The sequence below is a fragment of the Acanthisitta chloris genome, unplaced genomic scaffold (genome assembly GCF_000695815.1).
Source record: "Acanthisitta chloris isolate BGI_N310 unplaced genomic scaffold, ASM69581v1 scaffold25662, whole genome shotgun sequence".
Classification (NCBI taxonomy): Eukaryota; Metazoa; Chordata; class Aves; order Passeriformes; family Acanthisittidae; genus Acanthisitta; species Acanthisitta chloris.
The window spans coordinates 28580-38508 of NW_008662541.1; positions in this window are offsets into that span (position 1 = coordinate 28580).

A 9929-nucleotide genomic window follows, 5' to 3' on the forward strand; every position below is an offset into this window, starting at 1 on the left:
ATCAGCAGCTGCGTGCGGAAGGTTCTCTGCCTTTTATGCATTTCCAATCTGCAAAATGTTGCCGTCCAAGAAAGTATTACCATCAGCAGGCACCCAGGGTTCATGCCTGCAAGCATGCTCAGTAGCTGCATAGCTTTACACTAGGCAGGGTACTCTTATAGTCCTCGTACAAAAACTCTTGGTTCTGATGTGTTGATTAGGGTAGCAAAAATGATAGCAAAAAGCTAGGAGAGCAGAAAATTAGGATAGCAAAAAGTTTAGTTTGATGTGTGAACATTTTAACTACTGTTAGAGCCAACAGTTGGAAAATGCTCTATTAATGGTTCATCAGAATGAACTTTTGCTGCAGTATTTCAGGTTAGTTACAAATACAGTTCAAGTTGTGAATATTTCTGTATATGTGTCTGTGTTTATATACATGTACGTATTGTACCTTTATACCTATATATAGACGCACACACATATATATGTAGTTGCAGATGTTCTGAATTGCATTTTTTATATTATTGGATACTACTAAGTGCTGATATATTTTCATTACAGTCAGCAGTTTTCTAACTCGTGCCTAAGACTTGTATCTAAACAAAACGCATTTCTGTTCAGCCTCCCAGGAATATTTATACCCAGCCTAGAAGAAAGTTACACAGAAGTAGAAGCGCCTTCCAAATGACCACCAAGTGGTACTCTAATGTAACGTGAACACCAGCGAATTTGAAATTCTGAGACAGTACTGCCTTCAAAACCATCACCTTTGCATTGAACACCAGATACGATATGCATACCATCCACCGCTTTTTAGCTCTTAGCATTGGTATTGTAAGTGGAGATAGGCTAGAGATGAGAAACCTGAGGGTTTTAGCAAATTTGGTAGAGGTTACTGCTTAACGTGGTTCAATTTTAGTGTCTTTAAATCCTAGTCAGATCTTACCTTGTTTTACCTTGTCCTGGCTTGGATACAATCAGAACTTCTGGTTGTAGGTTCCTGTCCATTTTTTAAAATTTTAAGTCCCATAAGCAAGAAGGAGAAAATAAGTTGTTCATCCTTGACCTTTACTGGATGAGAGGTTTTCAATATTAGGATGAGATATCAGGCACCTGCTAGGGCTTTAGCCTCCTTCCACCTGAAACACCAAATACAGCACAGCCAACTACATGGACGCAAATGAGGTCAGAATTTCTTTCCTTCCACATATATATATTATTTCACGTCGCTAAAGCTTACCCAAAGTTACAGAGCACTTTGAGATTCATGGAAATGAGTGGCTAAACTACCTTTAACTTTCCCATCTAGAAGCAAAAAATGCTCACCCAGGCTTGGGGTGACCCCCACCTGAGGCGGTGGTGAGGCCAAGGAGCAGCTGAGGTGGGACAGGCTGCAGGACTCTCATGGGCACTGCTAGCAACAGAAAAAGTATCCTTGAGCATAATTTAAAAAACAGAGATCTGTGGGATGCTTTTCTACCCAGCTTGGGGCAAAGAGCCTGCATGCAGGCCTACACTGCATACCAGGGTCAAAGTAAGTGGGAGACAGTACCTGCAGAAAACCCCTGGGGTGTGAGAGCACTTGCAGTGAGGGCAGCTCTCCCACCCAGGTGTGCACACCCTGCACCCACAGGGGTGGGATTGCACAGCCCTGCTATACTGCTTGAGTGGGAGCTGTACTTCAGCTTTCCTGGTAAGTACTCAGGATTCACAGACTGCAGTTTAGATACAGCTTTGAACACTGTCAAAGCACCTGTGGCCTGTTCCACGGTGTTAAAAAGAAAGGTGGTTCATTTTCTTCTTTTTAGAGAAATTTATTTTTTAGTGGCTTTTGCATGATACTGTGATACTGAGTAAATTGAGTATCTTGTTAAAATAGATCATGCCACATCAACTACTACTGTTGAAATGCATTACTAGATTTTAGTGTGTCCAGCAAGTACAACCTCAAAGTAAGATAGATACTTAGCACACACATGCACACAAAGCCCCTTCCTGCCACATACGACTTTAATCACTTTGATACTTACTAACTGCACAAATATCTGCAATACCTACTGTGTTGTCATCTTTCATTCCACCAATACAATTCTGATACAATGAGATCATAGAATCATAGGATGATTCGGGTTAAAGGGGACCTTTAAGATCATCTAGTCCAATCCCCACTGCCATAGGCAGGGACACTTTCCACTAGACCTGGTTGCTCAGAGCTCCATCCAACCTGCCTTTGAACACTTTCAGAAATGGAGCATCCACAGCTTCTCTGGACAACCTGTTCCAGTATCCTATCACCTTCATTGTAAAAATTCTCTTCCTTATGTCCAGTCTAAACCTAACCTCTTTCAGTTTAAAACTGTTGTTCCTTGCCCTGTTAAAAAAAATATCTCTCCATCTTTCCTGTAGGCCCTTTTCAGACTCTGGCAGGTTGCTATAAGGTCTCCCCAGAGCCTTCTCTGCTCCAGGCTGAACGACCCCAACTCTCTCAACCTGTCTTCATAGGATTGGTGTTCTGGCCCTCTGAGCACCTTCATGGCCCTCCTCTGGACTCACTCCAACAGATCCATGTCCTTATGTGGAGGGCCCCAGAGCTGGATGCAGTACTCCAGGTGGGGTCTCATGAGAGTGTAGAGGGGCAGCATCACCTCCCTTGACCTGCTGGCCATGCTGCTTTTGATGCAGCCCAGGATACAGTTGACTTTCTGGGCTTTGAACACTCAATGCCAGCACCTATCCAGCCTTTCATCCAACAGTATCCCCAGGTCCTTCTCATCAGGGCTGGTCTTGATCTGTTCATCCCCCTGCCTGTATTAATATCAGGGGATGTCACAACCCAGGTGCAGCATCTTGCCCTTGGGCTTGTTGAACCTCATGATGTTCACACTGACCCACCTGTCAAAACTGTCAAGGTCCCTCTGGATAGCATCCCATCCCTCCAGTGTCTCAATTGCACCACTCAACTTGGTGTTATCTACAACCTTGCTGAGGGTGCACTTGATCCCACTGCTTATGTCATTGATGAAGATATTAAACAATACCAGTCCCAATGGATCCCTGAGGGATACCACTTGTTACTGATCTCTATTTGGACATTGAGCTGCTGATTACAACTCTTTGGATGCAGTTATCCAGCCAATTCTATATCCAACTCCCATGCATCAAAGCCATATCTCTCCAGTTTAGTGACAAGGATGCTGTATGGGACTGTATCAAAGACCTTACAGAGTCCAGGTAGTTGCTCATCCCTCATCCACCAATGCAGTCACACCATTGCAAAAGGCCACCAGATTAGTCAGACTGATTTGGTAGTTCTTAGGATTTTCCTTTTTACCTTTTTAAAAAATGGTTGAGACAATACAACTACAGTTGTTACCATGATGCTATTCTAAACTTTTCTATAATAAACACACTAAAGCATATTACTGGCCCAGGGCAGGCTGGCTGAGCCTTTTTAATTTATTCATCCTTTCCCTCTATTTCTGGTGCTTTCCCTAACACTTTGTTGGTTTAAAGGCATATTCAAGAGATGCTTCCAGCAGTGAATTGGGAGTGGGACTTTTACGGTGGGAAAACTGGGACTGAACCCAGCTCCACCATCATTTGGTATCATTGCCAATTCCTTTCCCATCTAATGTATGCCTCCCAATCCTGCCTCTCACTGGATTCTTCCTTGGCACAGCCTCTGAGGCCTGCCCAGTTGCTAGCAAAGCTGCAGACATTTTTCCTGACCAGAAGGGACCCAGCAACCCATCCCTGCGGGGGGCATGAAGGGTGGCTCTGTCTCATGCAAGCCCAGAAACATGGACTTTTGTTCCCCAGAAGGGTTAATCCTTTTTCCTGCTCTTCCTCTCTTCTGTTCCTCTTTGCCTCTGCATGCTGGAATAGGTGCGAAAGAAAAGCCCAGATCGCTTGGGTAGCGGGAGGAAGGGGCAGCCCCTGAATGGGGCCGCCACTCCTTGGGGAGGAAGACTCCCAAGTGCATGGCCAATCCAGTAACCCCTGCTCTCCCCAGGGAACTGCAACATGCAAGGTGAGCTTGGCATTCCCATCAGCGTAGGGGTCGTATCTCTAGCTCTTGCTCCCTGGCTGTCCCTGCTCAAAGGCAAGCAAGGGGAAGTTCTTGCTTTTGGTGGCTGGAGACTACCCAGACTCCATGGCCACTGTGGCAGCCTTCCCATTTGGCAGGGTAGAGCAGCCTTTGGCAGGAGAGGGAACATAACCAGCACTAAGCAGGAAAGGGTTCTGCCTTTATCTTTCAAAGAAGCCGTTTTATTTGGTTAATCTTTACATAATGCAGAAGGGTGTGGAGGCAATAAAACCAGCCTACAGCTGCTCTGAAGGGGCTCCAGAGACAAGCACGAGGAGCAGGTATCAGCTGTAGGGTGGCAGGAGGGCTGGCAGCGAGCAGGGGGCATGGAAAGCTCTGTTTTTCTGTGGGAAGGTGCCATTTGGCCCCGTTGGGATGGAACCTCCTGTGACTGCCAGCTCAGACAGGCTAACTCAGTCGATGCACAGCAGCAAAGGTTTGTGGTGGTGGCAGGTGGGGGGAGGAAAGGAAAAACTATCAAGTGCAAAATCAGGTATTTTACGTCTCTGCACTGATGGTGGTTGTGTCCCATGGACACTCTGAGGAGCCTCTGTACAGTTTCCCATGCAGCAGGAGTTCTGTGGTCCCGTTTACTATGTGGCTAATGATTACAGGAAGAGTTTGTATTATTTCAAGTTAATATGTACAGATAAGTGTAATATATTCCTGATAATAAATACCTGCGCCAGTGCATCAATGGGCTGACGTGTACGAACCAGCATGTCCTGCTGTGTTTTCTGTGCACACAGAAACCAGGATGAATAGAAAACTAAGCAAAACCCCATTAAAGGGTTACCCCATTAAGGTAAAGACTGAATCTAGACAGTCACTTAGCCTCCTGGAACCAGGGCTGGTCAGCTGGGTTACCTGACTGTGGCTCACATGCTATAAATTAGATCAAAAATCCCATGGATTCATTCTCTAAGGGTGCTTCCAATATGACTGGGGCTCCCAGGAGACCACGGATCGTGGTCTGCAGTGTTTCTATGAAGGCGTCATGCTGCATTATGTGGCAATGGGAACATTTCTGCCAGTGGTTCAGGCACAGCAGCCAACACCCACACTCTAATGTGCCAGTTTCAACACTCCAGCCCTTGTCCCCTCACCCTGCTCTTCTGCTGAGAGCATGGGGTCCTCAGACTTTGCCACAAGGATTAACAAGGGGCCAGTTCACATCCCATCTCAGGAATGTGTCCAGTAACATCCTCCTGACAGATTTTTCACCAGACTCCTGGCTTGCTTGGCACCGACTAAGCTACGGCAAGGACCAGGTCTGAGGGGAGAAGCAAAGCAGTGTTCAGTGACCACTGTCTTGTCTGCCCCAGGGCACAAATGATGGAGGCAGTGGCACAAGGCAGACAAGCCTCCTCCTGCCTGGTGTTTTCAGTGTTGTCCTGCAGACACTATCCTGGAAAACACACCAGCAGAACTCTTCATTCACTTCGCTGTCCTAATTTCCCGAAACAACCAAACTTGCAATACAAGCAATATTTACACCATCTGGATCAATTTTTAAGTTACCTTTGCCAGTTCTTAAAGTCCCACATAATACCTGAACTGGTGGTACAAGACAGAGACTGAGTCACCACAATGTCAGCAGCAACAAGCTGCTCAGCACTGAGCAAATTCTCCAAATTACATATTGTCCCACCTGTCTCAGCAAACCCAAAAGACAGTGCAGAGTTACCACGAGCAGCTCCCTGAGCAAGTGCTCTCCTGCAGAGACTTGGGACAGCTGGCAGACATTGGAACACGCTGGACAACAGAGGCAGGTTTGCAAATGAGGGCAAACAATAGGCATAATTTATTTGGATATCGAGAAATATGTTTTAATGCTGTACCACAATTACAAGTGAATTTCCAAATTCCATTCTTTAGGGGAGAAGTATTTACAGTGTTGCTAGGATAAAAAGTAGCTGCACACCCACACTGTGCTCTAGGGGCAAGGTTCACATTTTAAAACTTAAGGCTTTAATCACCACATGAACACAGTAAAAACCAAACCAAAAAAATCTAACAAAAAAAAAAGATAAAAAAGGATTAAACAGATCTGTTTGCAGGACAAGCATTAAAACTATTCATCACGCCCATAAGAAATTCTGAGAAATCATTAGGAAAATAGACTATTAGACAACGGAAAGGTATTTACATTTTTCGTAACAATTAAAAAATAAAAATATACAGACTTTTCCATGGCTTCGGTTAGAATAATCCCTTTACCAGCTCCTCCTGCCCCCTGCATCCAGAGTAGCTGGAAGGTACAACGTGCTGCAAGGGAATCCTTTGCTTCCCATTGTTGCCCCGAAAATACAAGACACTTTGTCAAAACCACTGCCCCACACAGCACTGGGATGAAGAGGTGCCTCTTGTTGGCTGGAGCCTGCCAGGTCTCAGATGAACCCCACGTCTCACAGTGTGAGCCAGGAGCAAATACCCTGAGATTTTTCTGGCTCTTGCTAGCAGAGACCTTCCAGGATCATCTGCTTTCCAGCTGGGTGTGTTGGACACCCAACGGGACATCATCTGCAACCATACTGCAGAGCGTAAGGCAGCCTGGTGGGGGTTATGGGGGAGGCATTGCTGCTGGAGTGGGAAATATGTGATCCTGCAGTGGGCAGCACAACTGATGGCACCAGCAAGGCAGCCTTGCCTTCAGCTTGCTTTTGGGATGCAGGCATGCAGGCATCCCACATCAGGCTGGAGGCCCCACAGAAAGATGAGGTGGCTGTGAGAAGAAAGCGTCAGTTCACTGTGTAGGTATAGATTTAGCCTTGAACAAGTGCAATTTTTTGGTAAGGGGAAGGAAAAAACAGGACCTGCCGGGAAAGTCAAGTCTCCAAGGCTTTTAGTTAGAGATGCTTTTTCTGCCAGAGGGAAGAGGTTTGCCTTGAAAGGGGAGGACACTGAGATGCACGTAGAGGAAGGATTTCAGAGGAGCCTGCTGGTTGAAAACCAGCCCCACTCCTGCTCCTCCCAATCAATGCAAACTTCTCATGCCTCCCAGACCTGCCTATCACCTTTAATTCATTTGGGCAGGTGACAGCAATGTTCACTTGCACATGGCTTTCCTCAGGGCAGGGGATTTAAGAATTTCCACTGTAGTTCATTAGTATATAAAAAGCAATCACTAAAGAAGCAGATTTTACAAATATAAACATAATAACCTATCACACTGCTTTCTGGTCTCTGAGTTAGTAGGAATGGAGGCAGCAGGCAGTGAAAGGCACCCTCTGTACACCATGAATAGGAGTTTGTTTTAATCTGGGATGGATGAAGGGTGAGAGCATCCATGGCAGGCACTGCTAGTTAAAACTTTACCCTTCTAAAACCCTGGCAATAAACAGCAACGTGTGACATCAGCACATCAGCAGCAGTTTCACCAGAGTGGCTCCCTTCAGCCTCTTCTCCCCTGCTGCCACCAAGCACAAATGGCTCTGAAGCAGCAGCACTCTGTCTGCAGCACACCCTGGCCCCTGCAATGCCCAGACAGGGCTGGTGTGCAGCAGGACAGCCCCACACCCCTCACACAGCAGTGCTGCTCGACACCCAGCACAGGCACTCTCTGCCTGAACCAGCAGCAAACTCCACACTGAGGGACAGAAAAAGCACAGAGTGAAGCTGAAACCCACTCATTAATGATTTTCAGTAACCAAAGAATGGAAGTTGTAAGCAAATAAGCAAAAGCTAGTAATTTTTGCACAAAAAAATACTCTCTTTTGGGGGAGGAAGGGGGAAAGGAAAACTGTTTTGACAGCAATTTTTCATTGAGAAAGTCTGGCTACGTACTCAGACTCGCCATACAACTGCAAGTTGCAGCCTCAGTGCAGCCAACCTCTGCCCACCATACACCCTCCTTCCAACAGCTTCCCCAGAGGCTTCTCTCAAGTAAGCAGACTGGGAGCAACCAAATATGCTGAAACAAGGTTACTCCTTCAAGCCAGAGCCTGCCCCTAAATATCAGGCATGCCATTTTTAATAGGCCTCTCAGATTTGGCGGAACAGAATCTATTCTCATGCCACACAAAAGCACTGCTTCTCCATTCCCACTTCCTCATACAACAAAATGCTCTGCATCTGTACAAAATATTGTTACCACAAAATAAAGACTGAACTATTTACAAAGGAAAGCTCAAATGAATGAAAGCATATCATCCACAACAGCAAAGTTAGCAGCAGCTGCATGACTTCAAAGATATTTGGCTTGATCTATGTTACATGCAGACATCAGCAGGGAAGCAGAGGAGACAGTAAAAAAAAACCATAATAAAACCCCCACTATTCAGCAAAGTCCTTGACATTGTCCTAGAAAGAGGCAGTCAGATTTGCTTTTCAGCTTACAAAGTGTACAGGCAAGGTGTGGATGCAGGCAGGAGGGGACAGGGCAGGAGTATGCAGCTGTGTCAAATTCATCACCTCCTTATTGGTCCACTCTCCTGGTCAACATATGTGAAGAGGAGACCAGGAGTCCCCAGGTCCAGCTGGACACTTTTGAAGCAGGTAGAGAGAGCCAGGGAGACACCTACACTTTCCTGTCACTATGCAGGGCCACAAACTCCCTTCGCCTCCTTCTGTCTGGTGAGTAGCAACAATAAACTGGCAGCACCTGCCACCAGGGAACTGATGGGTTGAAGAAGTCACAATGGAGCAGTGGGAGATGGAACTAAGGACTCTCATCTCCACTAATAAATTTATGGCGTGTAGCTCTGGGGCTGGTACAGGTAATGGCACATTTCAATAATAAATCTGGTGACACAAAGGTTTTCTTATGAACCTTCTCAGAGAAAAGACAACTGAAGAAAAATGACCCCCCCATCAAGACTTTCCCTTCTTCTATGTGCTGTTATTATATGCCACAAAAGCTGAGATGAAGTCATGGAATATAAACACCAGAACAAATCCCTAGGCAGACAACAAAAATAAGTTAATATTTATACAGTATAGTTTAAAAAAATTACATACAGCAAGAAATCTGCATATTTTAAAATAATTTTCTTTGGATACACTTGCAGTCAGAATTCACCCCCAAATGGTCATTGCTTAATGCCTTAATTGCTCAGAAGCTGGTACTCAGGTAGGGAAAAACATCCTTACATTTTTAGTACAATAGGAAGCTTTGCTCCCCTCTGAGTTTTCATCTTCTTCCCCTCCCACCACATCTTCAGTGCTTTTTGGGAAGCTGTGGAGTATGTTGATCTTGCCTGTGTTCAAACAAAATAGACTTCAACCTAGTAGCTTTTAATTTCTATATTCATCTCTCTCAGCCTGAGTAAGACTTTTTATATGCACAAGGAGCAAAGGATTGGCAGATGGTTAAGACCCAGCGACTGGAACAGACTTCGTTTTGTGGGGGAAACTGCACCCAAAACACTCCTGAAGTGCACCTGGGAGGCAATGAACACATTGTCTTCACTCCTGCCAATTACAACCCTGTCAAGAGGAGCCTTCCAGTGTACTAGAAAGAAGACAAGATTAAAACTCCTCAGTGGGCAGAAACTCTATAAAGCCTGTCTTGGAAACCTGTGAGAAATGGTCCACAGTCCAGCCATGTAATCCAGAAGACTATATGGTTCCCCTTTCTGCTGTACCAGATGCCTGGTGAGACCCTAGGCAAGTCATGCAGCAGCCTGTTCTTCAGTTCTCCAACTGAATGATGGAGACAAGAGCCCATCGCTTTGTCAGGAAGAGCCATCCTGGCAAACAGACTAAAGGTTGTCCAGTGTTCACAGGCAGCAGTGTGGAAGACACCCAGGAAAACATCCACTCAGGTTGGGAAAGGCGGTTTCTGCAGCATCTGTTTGGGATGCTCCATCTCTTAGAATGTCTGAGGTCAGGTTGGGCAGGGTTTTGAGCAACATGATCT